The 8879-nt window shown below is 45.6% G+C and overlaps 1 non-coding gene across 1 annotated transcript; it reads left to right on the top strand.

Moving 5' to 3' along the window:
* Positions 1–499: 499 nt before the first annotated feature.
* On the top strand, positions 500–572 carry TRNAF-GAA (transfer RNA phenylalanine (anticodon GAA)). The gene has a single exon. It is a non-coding gene; the product is annotated as a tRNA-Phe (tRNA).
* Positions 573–8879: the final 8307 nt, after the last annotated feature.

Below are 8879 nucleotides of genomic sequence, written 5' to 3'. Positions count from 1 at the left end.
TGCATCTGGAAATAGAGGGGTACAATGAAAGGATTTTATCTTATTATTAATCATAATTATCTATATATAGTAGGCAAAATGTATTTGCCGGGATCTGTCTTTGCTATATTCTATGCAGTAGGTAATAGATGTGTTTAGCAGCAACTGGCTTTTTTATTTCAAGGGTTGATTTGTTTTATTTACATGTACCTCAAAAACAATGAGCATGTGCAAAACAAGTATTCCCTCAGGTTGTCTTGCATGTGTGTCACGCTGATGGTGGAGAGGGGGGTGCCAACATAAATGTTTCATTATATAATTTAATACAAGCACAATGGGAAACACTAACTAGTTTATGAGCTGCTGAAGGGCAGAGAATGTATATTTCCCTATATTTTCCCCATACATCACTTTAATATTCAGCAAATAACAATGCACAATGAATATAAAACAACAAAAAGGGGAGGAGGATCACAGTGAAATGACTTTTTACTTAGTCCCTGAAGCCATTTGAACATGAGCCGAAATAGCTCAGTTGGGAGAGCGTTAGACTGAAGATCTAAAGGTCCCTGGTTCGATCCCGGGTTTCGGCAGATGTTTTTTTTTTGTCTTTTGCGTGCTTAATGCGAAGTGAATGGCCATCTCCCCGCTCGTCTTCCCGCCGCCACCTCAGCTCCGGCCCCATGCCGCAGGGGGCTCTGTTGCGCCCCGCCTATAGGCGCAGAGCGGCTGGGGGAGCAGCACTCCCCGTGGCCGGGGAAGGGGCATTTCTCTGCTGCAGTGCGGGGAGAGACCGGGCCCCCCCAGCCTGGTGCCCCCGGCCCTGAAGAAGGGGGTGGCGGGCAGCCCCTAGGAAGGCGCCGCAGCGTCCGAGGCAGCAGCCAGCCGCGGCACCGCGCTCCCTTCCCGGCCGCCTGGGCTCCGCCGGGGCGGGCCTCCCCGTGTGCCGGGGCCGAAGTGCGCCCCGGGGCGAGGGGGCCGGCAGGGAGAAAAACTGCCGGAAAGGGGGCGGCGTGTGGGTGGCCGCGGGGCGCGTGTTCCCCGCCGGCTGGGCCGTGGGGTTAAAGGCCCAAGACGTTTGAGGCAGGGGGGCGGCTCGAGGGGGACTCCGTCAGTGAAGTATTTGACTCTCGAGCGCCTAGAGCCTAGCGCCCAGATCCACCCGGTGGCGGGGTGGCCGTGCCGCGCAGCCGCGCTTGTCGGTCTCCCCCGGCGTCAGGCGGGGAACCCACGGGCCCGGCATCCATTTGGCTTCTCTTCTCCTTTGCCGCCCTCGGCCTTCCCTTTCTTCTGTAACTCGCGCCAACTGGACCTCCCTTCCTTACCATTAAAAAAAAAATTCTTCTCCTAGTGTTCTGTGCACGCTAACATTTACCCTGGTTTGTGCAGGTTTTGTCATTGTGCTATTTAATTTACATTTTTAATAGCAAGCAAGCCCTGAAAATACGAATGGAAAATACGAATACTGGCGCCACCCCACTCCACTCTGCTCCTGTCCCTGCCCCCAGCTGTGGCCCCAGCCTCGGCTTTCTTACCCCTGGCCTCAGCCCCCTTCCCAGAGCCATGGCCCGGACCCTGGCCTTGTCTGGAGTCGGGGATGTGAGGTAAAAAGTTTAGGAACCACTGTAGTAGCTTAAGCAATCACATCTCTGTGTTTTGTAGTACAGTATAGCACTTGTTTGTCACTGTAAGTTTGTAATTTACTAATTTATTTCTAAAGTTTTAATTCCCTCCCTCCCCCCTCGCCAATACCACAAATTTACTCTTTTTTCAGTTGCCTTTGATCCTCCAATGAAGCTCAGGTAAGGATTGCCTTTCTCAACTGTTATTTTGCCTCAATCCTGAGCCTTAACATTTACACTGCAATTTTTAGCCCTGAAACCCAAGACTCAGGAGTCCAAGTGAGCTGACCTGGGTTCATTTTGCCCATTCGGGAATTTTGTTCCAGTGTAGACATACCGTAATAGGCTGTGGGAAAATCAACCATATTGTTCTGTTTTATTACCTTTGTGTCATACCACATTCAAACTCATGCTAATTACCACTTTCCAGGTTTCTCCTTCCCAACAACTACCTCTATTTCCATTATTTTTCTCCAGATGAATTGGTTTGCTTTTTCTCTTTTCAAGATGGATCATCTACTAAGAAGTAGATTCAGCACATCTTCTCTAGCTGAAGCTTCTACTTTTAGAATCATTAAGGTTGTTTTCTTTGTACCTGAGGAACTCCTTGGATGATGAACATAAGAACAGCCATACTGTGTCAGATTAGTAATCCATCTAGCCCAGTATCCTGTTTTCCGACTGGTGCTTCAGAGGAAATGAGCAGAACAGGCAATCACTGAGTGAGTCATTTCCTGTCATCCACTCCTAGCTTCTGGCAGTCAAGCTAGGGATACTCGGAGCATGGGGTGGTTGTATTTTTTTCCCTGACAGATACCTGGGTAGAGAGGTTACTTTCCCTCTATTTAGCACTGGTGAAATTGCTGCTGGAATACTGTGTCTAATTCTGGTACCCACAATTCAAGAAGGATGTTGATAAATTGGAGAGAGTTCAGAGACGAGCCACGAAAATGACTAAAGGATTAGAAACATGCTGTATAACAAGAGACTCAAAGCGTTCACTCTATTTATCTTAACAAAGAGAAGTTTAAGGGGTGATTTGATTACAGCCTATAAGTAGCTACCTGGGGAACAATATTTAATAATGGGCTTCAATCTAGCAGGGAAAGATATAACAGAATCCAATGACTAAAAGTTGAAGCTAGAGCAGGGGTGGGCAAACTACGGCCTGTAGGCCAGATCTGGCCTGAGAGCCGTTTTATGCCAGCCTGCGAGCTTCCGCTGCGGTGCCGGGTCAAGGACACACCACACAGCTTGGCCCCACTCTGGTTCTCCAGCCGGGGCGCTGGGTCGGGGGGTCACACCATGTGGCTCCTGGAAACCATGGCATGGCCCTGCCTTGAGGGTCAGGGGCTGTTCCCAGACTGGGAGCTGAAGAAGGGACATGCCACTGTTTCCAGGAGCCACTTGAGGTAAGCGCTGCTCGGAGCCTGCACTCCTGAGCCTCTCCCCACACCTCACCCCTCTTCCCCAGCCCTGATCCCGCTCCCACTGTCCGATCCCCTCAATCCCAGCACTGAGCACCCTCCTGCACCCCAAATCTCTCATCCCCAGCCCCACCACAGAGCCCGCACCCCCAGCCAGAACCCGCACCCCTTCCCTCACCCCAACCCCAATTTTGTGAGCATTCATGGCCCGCCATACAATTTCTATTCTGCAATGTGGCCCTCAGGCCAAAAAGTTTGCCTACCCGTGAGCTAGACAAATTCATACTGGAAATAAGGTGTAAAATTTTTAATGGTAAGAGTAATTAACCATTGGAACAATTTACCAAGAATTGTGATGGATTCTCCACCATGGACAATTTTTAAATCAAGGCTGGATGTTTTTCTAAAATATGCTCTAGGATTTATTTTGGGGGAAGTCCTGTGGCCTGTGTTAGACTAGGAGGTTAGAAGATGATCTCACATTGGTCCCTTCTGGCCTTGGAATCTATAACTCTTTGCAAACAGCAGGTATCACTAGAGCTGGCAACACTGGAGATGCTGGAGCGGGAAGAGCACACAGGCAAGCCTAAAAAACCGACAGTATATTTTCAAACAGTTCAAATAATGGCTGGATGTTTTTTGTATGAAAATGTAGAGTTTTCAATGTACCCTATTTTTGTGTGTTAAGCCTGATTTGGAACAGCCCATTTATGAAAATTTAGCCTTCACTCTCCATTTGTTTATCAATGTTATCTTTATTAATTGGTGATTCTGAGAGGAAACAACGTGGGGTTTTTCTGGCCATGCTTGTTAATTTCTATATACCCGTTCATATGCTGCTTTCTTACAGTAAATGAACCATTCATCATTTTGGCCTAAAGTGCTTTTTGTTTCATCCCACTTGTCCATCCTTATTTCCCCTTCTATTTGCTAGAGAGACAAAATTGGGCTGAGGTCAACTGTAAAAAGTGCGTAAAGGTATATAAGATGTTACAATAACCGATAGTAAATGTTGATGGAAAATAAGTCAAGATGCATTTAATAATGGATGCTATAAGAGAATCAGACAGTTTAAATTAGCCCAAACAAAATAAATAAATAAATAAGGCCATGTTGATATAATTCAAGGACTATGCTGAAATAATGCTTGGTTAAAAATAGAAGATGTAGAACCAGAAATTAATGAACCAAAATTAGTGTGTTATCTATTTGGCCAACTTGGTAGACAAAATAATGAGGGATGAACTATTCCGCCCACAACTCCCTTTTTGGGTCCTTAAAAGAAAAGATGCTGGGGTCGGGGGAAGGGAAGTATATAGAAGAACAGACGGAGGCTACTGGAGTGAGCTTCACCATCATGGCTGGCACTCCTGCCCTCCTGGGACCCCAAACCTTCTTTGTCCTAATCCTATGGGATGTGCTGACCAGATCAGACCAGAGAGAGGGATCCAGCTGAGATCACCAACCCTACCAGCTCCAGTGGAATCCCAAACAGCATTTGAGATGAAACGGGATCAGACTTTAACAACAGTAGTGACAATAGCAGCACCAGCCCCATCTCAACTAACTTTTTCTCTTTTCCCCACAGGGACAGTTATTACCATCTCGGATACTGTTACATTTGCATTTACAGTATATTGCACAGACAGGAGAACAAATCCCTACTGAAGTGCAACATGATAATACAATAGAAACAATACCAGCTGGCTGTCAAACAAGGGGTTTTTTTCCTTCTAAAAACTCTGTCCAGCTAAAGAGGAAGGGAACAAGGGAGACTGTTAAAACAAGAGGTTTACTTAATACTTTACATTTCAAAGGCTATCACTTTAATAAAAGGTTAAAAGGATTTTTAATGGTGTGTTTGCAATGGGTCTAAGCCAGTGGTTCCCAAACTTGTTCCGCTGCTTGTGCAGGGAAAGCCCCTGGCGGGCCGGGCCGGTTTATTTACCTGCCATGTCTGCAGGTTCGGCCGATCGTGGCTCCCAGTGGCCGTGGTTCACTGCTCCAGGCCAATGGGAGCTGCTGGAAGTGGCACAGGCCGAGGGACGTGCTGGCCCCCGCTTCCAGCAGCTCTCATTGGCCTGGAGCAGCGAACTGCGGCCACTGGGAGCCGCGATCGGCCGAACCTGCGGACGTGGCAGGTAAACAAACCGGCCCGGCCCACCAGGGGCTTTCCCTGCACAAGCGGCGGAACAAGTTTGGGAACCACTGGTCTAAGCAGATTGGGGCCTGTCTATAACCAAGCCCTGAACCTGTTTAACACTCTTTAATGTTTGACAGTGACTGGCCATCAGGAGCTTTTCTTGCAGCCACGGCCTCCTGAGCTGTGATGGGAGGGAGGGGAAAGTAGTGGCCACTCCCCTTCTCTGGTGCTCCTAGATATACCACCTTGGTGTTGGTTTCTGGGGCCGCCAGCAGGGGTTGGGCCCTGCCCCCTTCTGGAGACACCTGGGGCACAACCGTACCTTCCCAGGGGCAGTGGGACTCAGGCTTTGGGTTTCAGTCCTGGGGTAGCAGGCTCTGGCTGCAGGGCTTCAGGCTCCAGCCCTGGGCTCCGGCTGCACTGCGGCAGGCCCCAGGCTCCGGCTGTGTGGCTTTGGGCTCTGTCCTTGGGCTATGGGGCTTCGGGCTCTAACCCCCCCCCCCCCCCCGGGCCCCTGCTACCTCCCCTGACAACCCATCCAGGGTTTAATTTGTCCCCAGGCTTGCCAGAGCTGAGTAAGTCTGGTGTGAAAAGTGTATGTTTGTGTATGATACTTGTATGTTTGTTAGTATCACTTTTCACAGCAGACTTACTAGCCACCAATAAACAAATGACAATGCTTTGGACGTGTATATGTGCATATTTATTTGTTTTTCCCAAAGTTAATTAAGAATTTCACAAAAAATTGTCAGAGCGGCCACCAGCAAGAGTTGGTGGCTGCACTCTGAGGCCACCAAATAATTGGTTCTGAGAACCCCTGGACTGGGGTATGTTGACATCGTCCATCTAAATGAGTACAACAGACAGCTTTTCACAGGTTAGCAATTATTGTAGTAACGTGAATAAATAATGTCTCCTGGCATTGTCCCTAGAAGTGCTAGCATTAGACCAGAGTTAATTTTGTACTAAAGGTTTCTGACAGCATTTAAAAAATTGTGTTTGGTGGTACAGAGATGCTTTCAAATGAGTATTTTGACATGGTATGCCATGAAGGGGCTGTTCGGAGGCCAATATGATTTTTCATGTCAATCCATATATAGAAACTGTTCTGAAATTCAGATGCATATTAAACAAATAAGAGTATTATACAGCATATGTACAAGCAGACCATATTCCAACTTTAATAACCTGGACCTTATGATTTTAAAACCTACAAAACATTAATCATTATGGATTAATATCTTGAAAATTTTTGTTTAAAAGCTTATTTTTAGTTTTAGAAGCATGGAAGAACATTCAAAAGTTAGACAAAGCCTTAAAATAGCATTTATTTTTCTGTCCTTGAATTGAAAAATTAGAGCTGCTTTGAGCAGAATTCTACATCTTAACAACCTGAAATTTTGTGGATGAGTGGTATGGCGCTGAATCCAGAATTTTGCAGTTGGATCCAACCTCTAGAATGAGCCAACCCAAAATTCTAGATCTAAACATTTCCAAACTTATGTTAAAAATTTATACGATGTGCTCATCTTTGTTAGAAATGGTTATTAGATTTGTATAAAAATATAATGTACTATATCTGATCCAAAAACTGTATGGAATTGTTTTGCTGGGGTTGGGTGAAACCATGTTGAAGATGGTGAGCATGCTAGCTGCCCTTTATTCAGGATACAAGTGAAAAAGCAATTAAGCTTTTTTATGGAATAAGATTGCTGAGACAATAGAAGCCACCCCCCAAAACGCAGCCCACATGCAAGGTCAATCAGTAGCTGAGCTTTGTGGGCAAAGTGCTTTCACTGGGGTCTGAATGCAAATGCAGGGCACTGGGTATTGTTTTGGCAGAGTTGAGTGTGTATGTTTGTGTGGACAGAGTGAGAAGCACCACATGCAGAAAGCCCAGGACAGCTGGAGATGCACTTGCAATTTTACTGAGAGAAGGCTAAATGAGAGTTTTTTGAAAGAATGCTGGCTGTAGAAAGAGGCTTGGAGGATTGACTAACTAAACTCTCTCCTGTTGTTTGAGTCCTACTGTGTTCAGGGAAACAGGACTTTGTGTACATTCTTCGTAAACAAATATGTTCACTCTAAAGAACTACGGACTCAATCATTAATTTCTCTTCCTAAGAGAAACAACCAGCAAGACCCTGAGTAACCCCTTAGGTCAAAAGGGGAAACATGTTTATATTTAGTGCAAATTTGTTTGTGCACAAAATTCCTCCCCCAAGTCTGTTTCTCTTTCAGGGCCCAGCCTACTTATAAAGAGTACCAATTCCAGTGAGGGTGGGCCTCTAAGGGTCTATCTTTGCTACAGAGTTAACCTGGGTTATCAGCAGCCGGGTCTGAGCAGCTAAACTACAAAACTCTCCCAAAGTTGTTGGGTGCAGCATAAGTGGAGACCCAATTGTGTGTCGCTAGAACTTCTAGGGGCACACGTTATGGGTCTTTGTGCTGCAGTAAGCTGACCTACCCATGATTCGTTCCTGGTGAAATGTGGGAGAATTTATCTGCTCTTCTGGGCACGTGGGGGAATTGTGGAAAGAGACTGGACAACTATCAGAACTTGAGTGATTGAGCCTGTGTCCTTGTTGCAAAGTGGGTGTGGTATACCAGCCCAAGTGAAAGCAGAACCCAGCTGGGCCAGCTAGACCTGGCTGAAAGAACCCTTAACTCAGGTGACAGTTTGTGTGTGGATGGGAGACAGATTAGTGGCAACACCCAAGTAAGAGCCTGTGTTAACTCTCCAGCCAACGCATACCTTAAGTCTGAGTACCCCAGACTGCCAGCGCAATAGTTAATTCCCTTTTCTCTATTACCTTCTTGTAGAATTAGAGGCAAGAAAGTTCTCATACTTCGAGAGTAACAAATCAGTATTTTCTCAAACTGAACAGACACATTCAGTACAGATGCGATAAAAAGGAAAGCTGTTGTATTTTAAAGTATAGCAGTATAACACATAGGGGGAACTTTAAACAGTAATCACTTTACTCACAGTCATCTAGAAGTTTGGTAAAGCTCTACAAAGCACCATATCTTGCCTTTTCCAGCACTAAGTATGTCTGACATCCTCTGTGGAAAATGTCTCGAGTTTATTTGGAGCTTCCTTGTACCTGCAAGTTCCCCCACCCTGCCTTCTTTGCCTGTCATGGCTATAATTAATAATACTTAGCACAAAATGCTTAGTATGTAATGTGAGTAGTCTTCATAATACCCCTGTGAGGTAGGCAAATGCCCATGTCTTGAATGCAGGAATCCAATGCCATGGATGTTAGTTTCAGGAAAGATGCTAAAGAAGACATTTACTAATATCTGCCCTGGAAAGGCCTCCTCTACTGAGTACTTAGGAGCACCTGGAAATTGTCTGCCTTAGAAAATATTTACAGTATGCAGACAGCTCCCCACGTATTAGTTTGGGTTAGGTGATTAAGGCCACACTGATTCTGTATTCTCCTGTGACCACAATTAAGAGTTATACATAATTATTGAGTTGTCACCTCAAAGAAATAAATGGAAGGTCCTAACAATTTCAGGGGGAATTAATAAGATTTATTTGGGCTCTTCTCTATGATCATATGACAGTCTGCTGAGGAAGACATAACTTTAGCAAATGAACCTCAGTCATTTATATAGAAATCTGTTTCAGAAATAAAAGATTATAAATGCTATCATTGTTTAACATATAGAAGTGCAACAGTGAAAAGAATCATTGTT

This window comes from Natator depressus, chromosome 1 (assembly GCF_965152275.1).
Source record: "Natator depressus isolate rNatDep1 chromosome 1, rNatDep2.hap1, whole genome shotgun sequence".
Lineage (NCBI taxonomy): Eukaryota > Metazoa > Chordata > Testudines > Cheloniidae > Natator > Natator depressus.
This window is presented reverse-complemented; position numbering and strand designations above follow the sequence as displayed.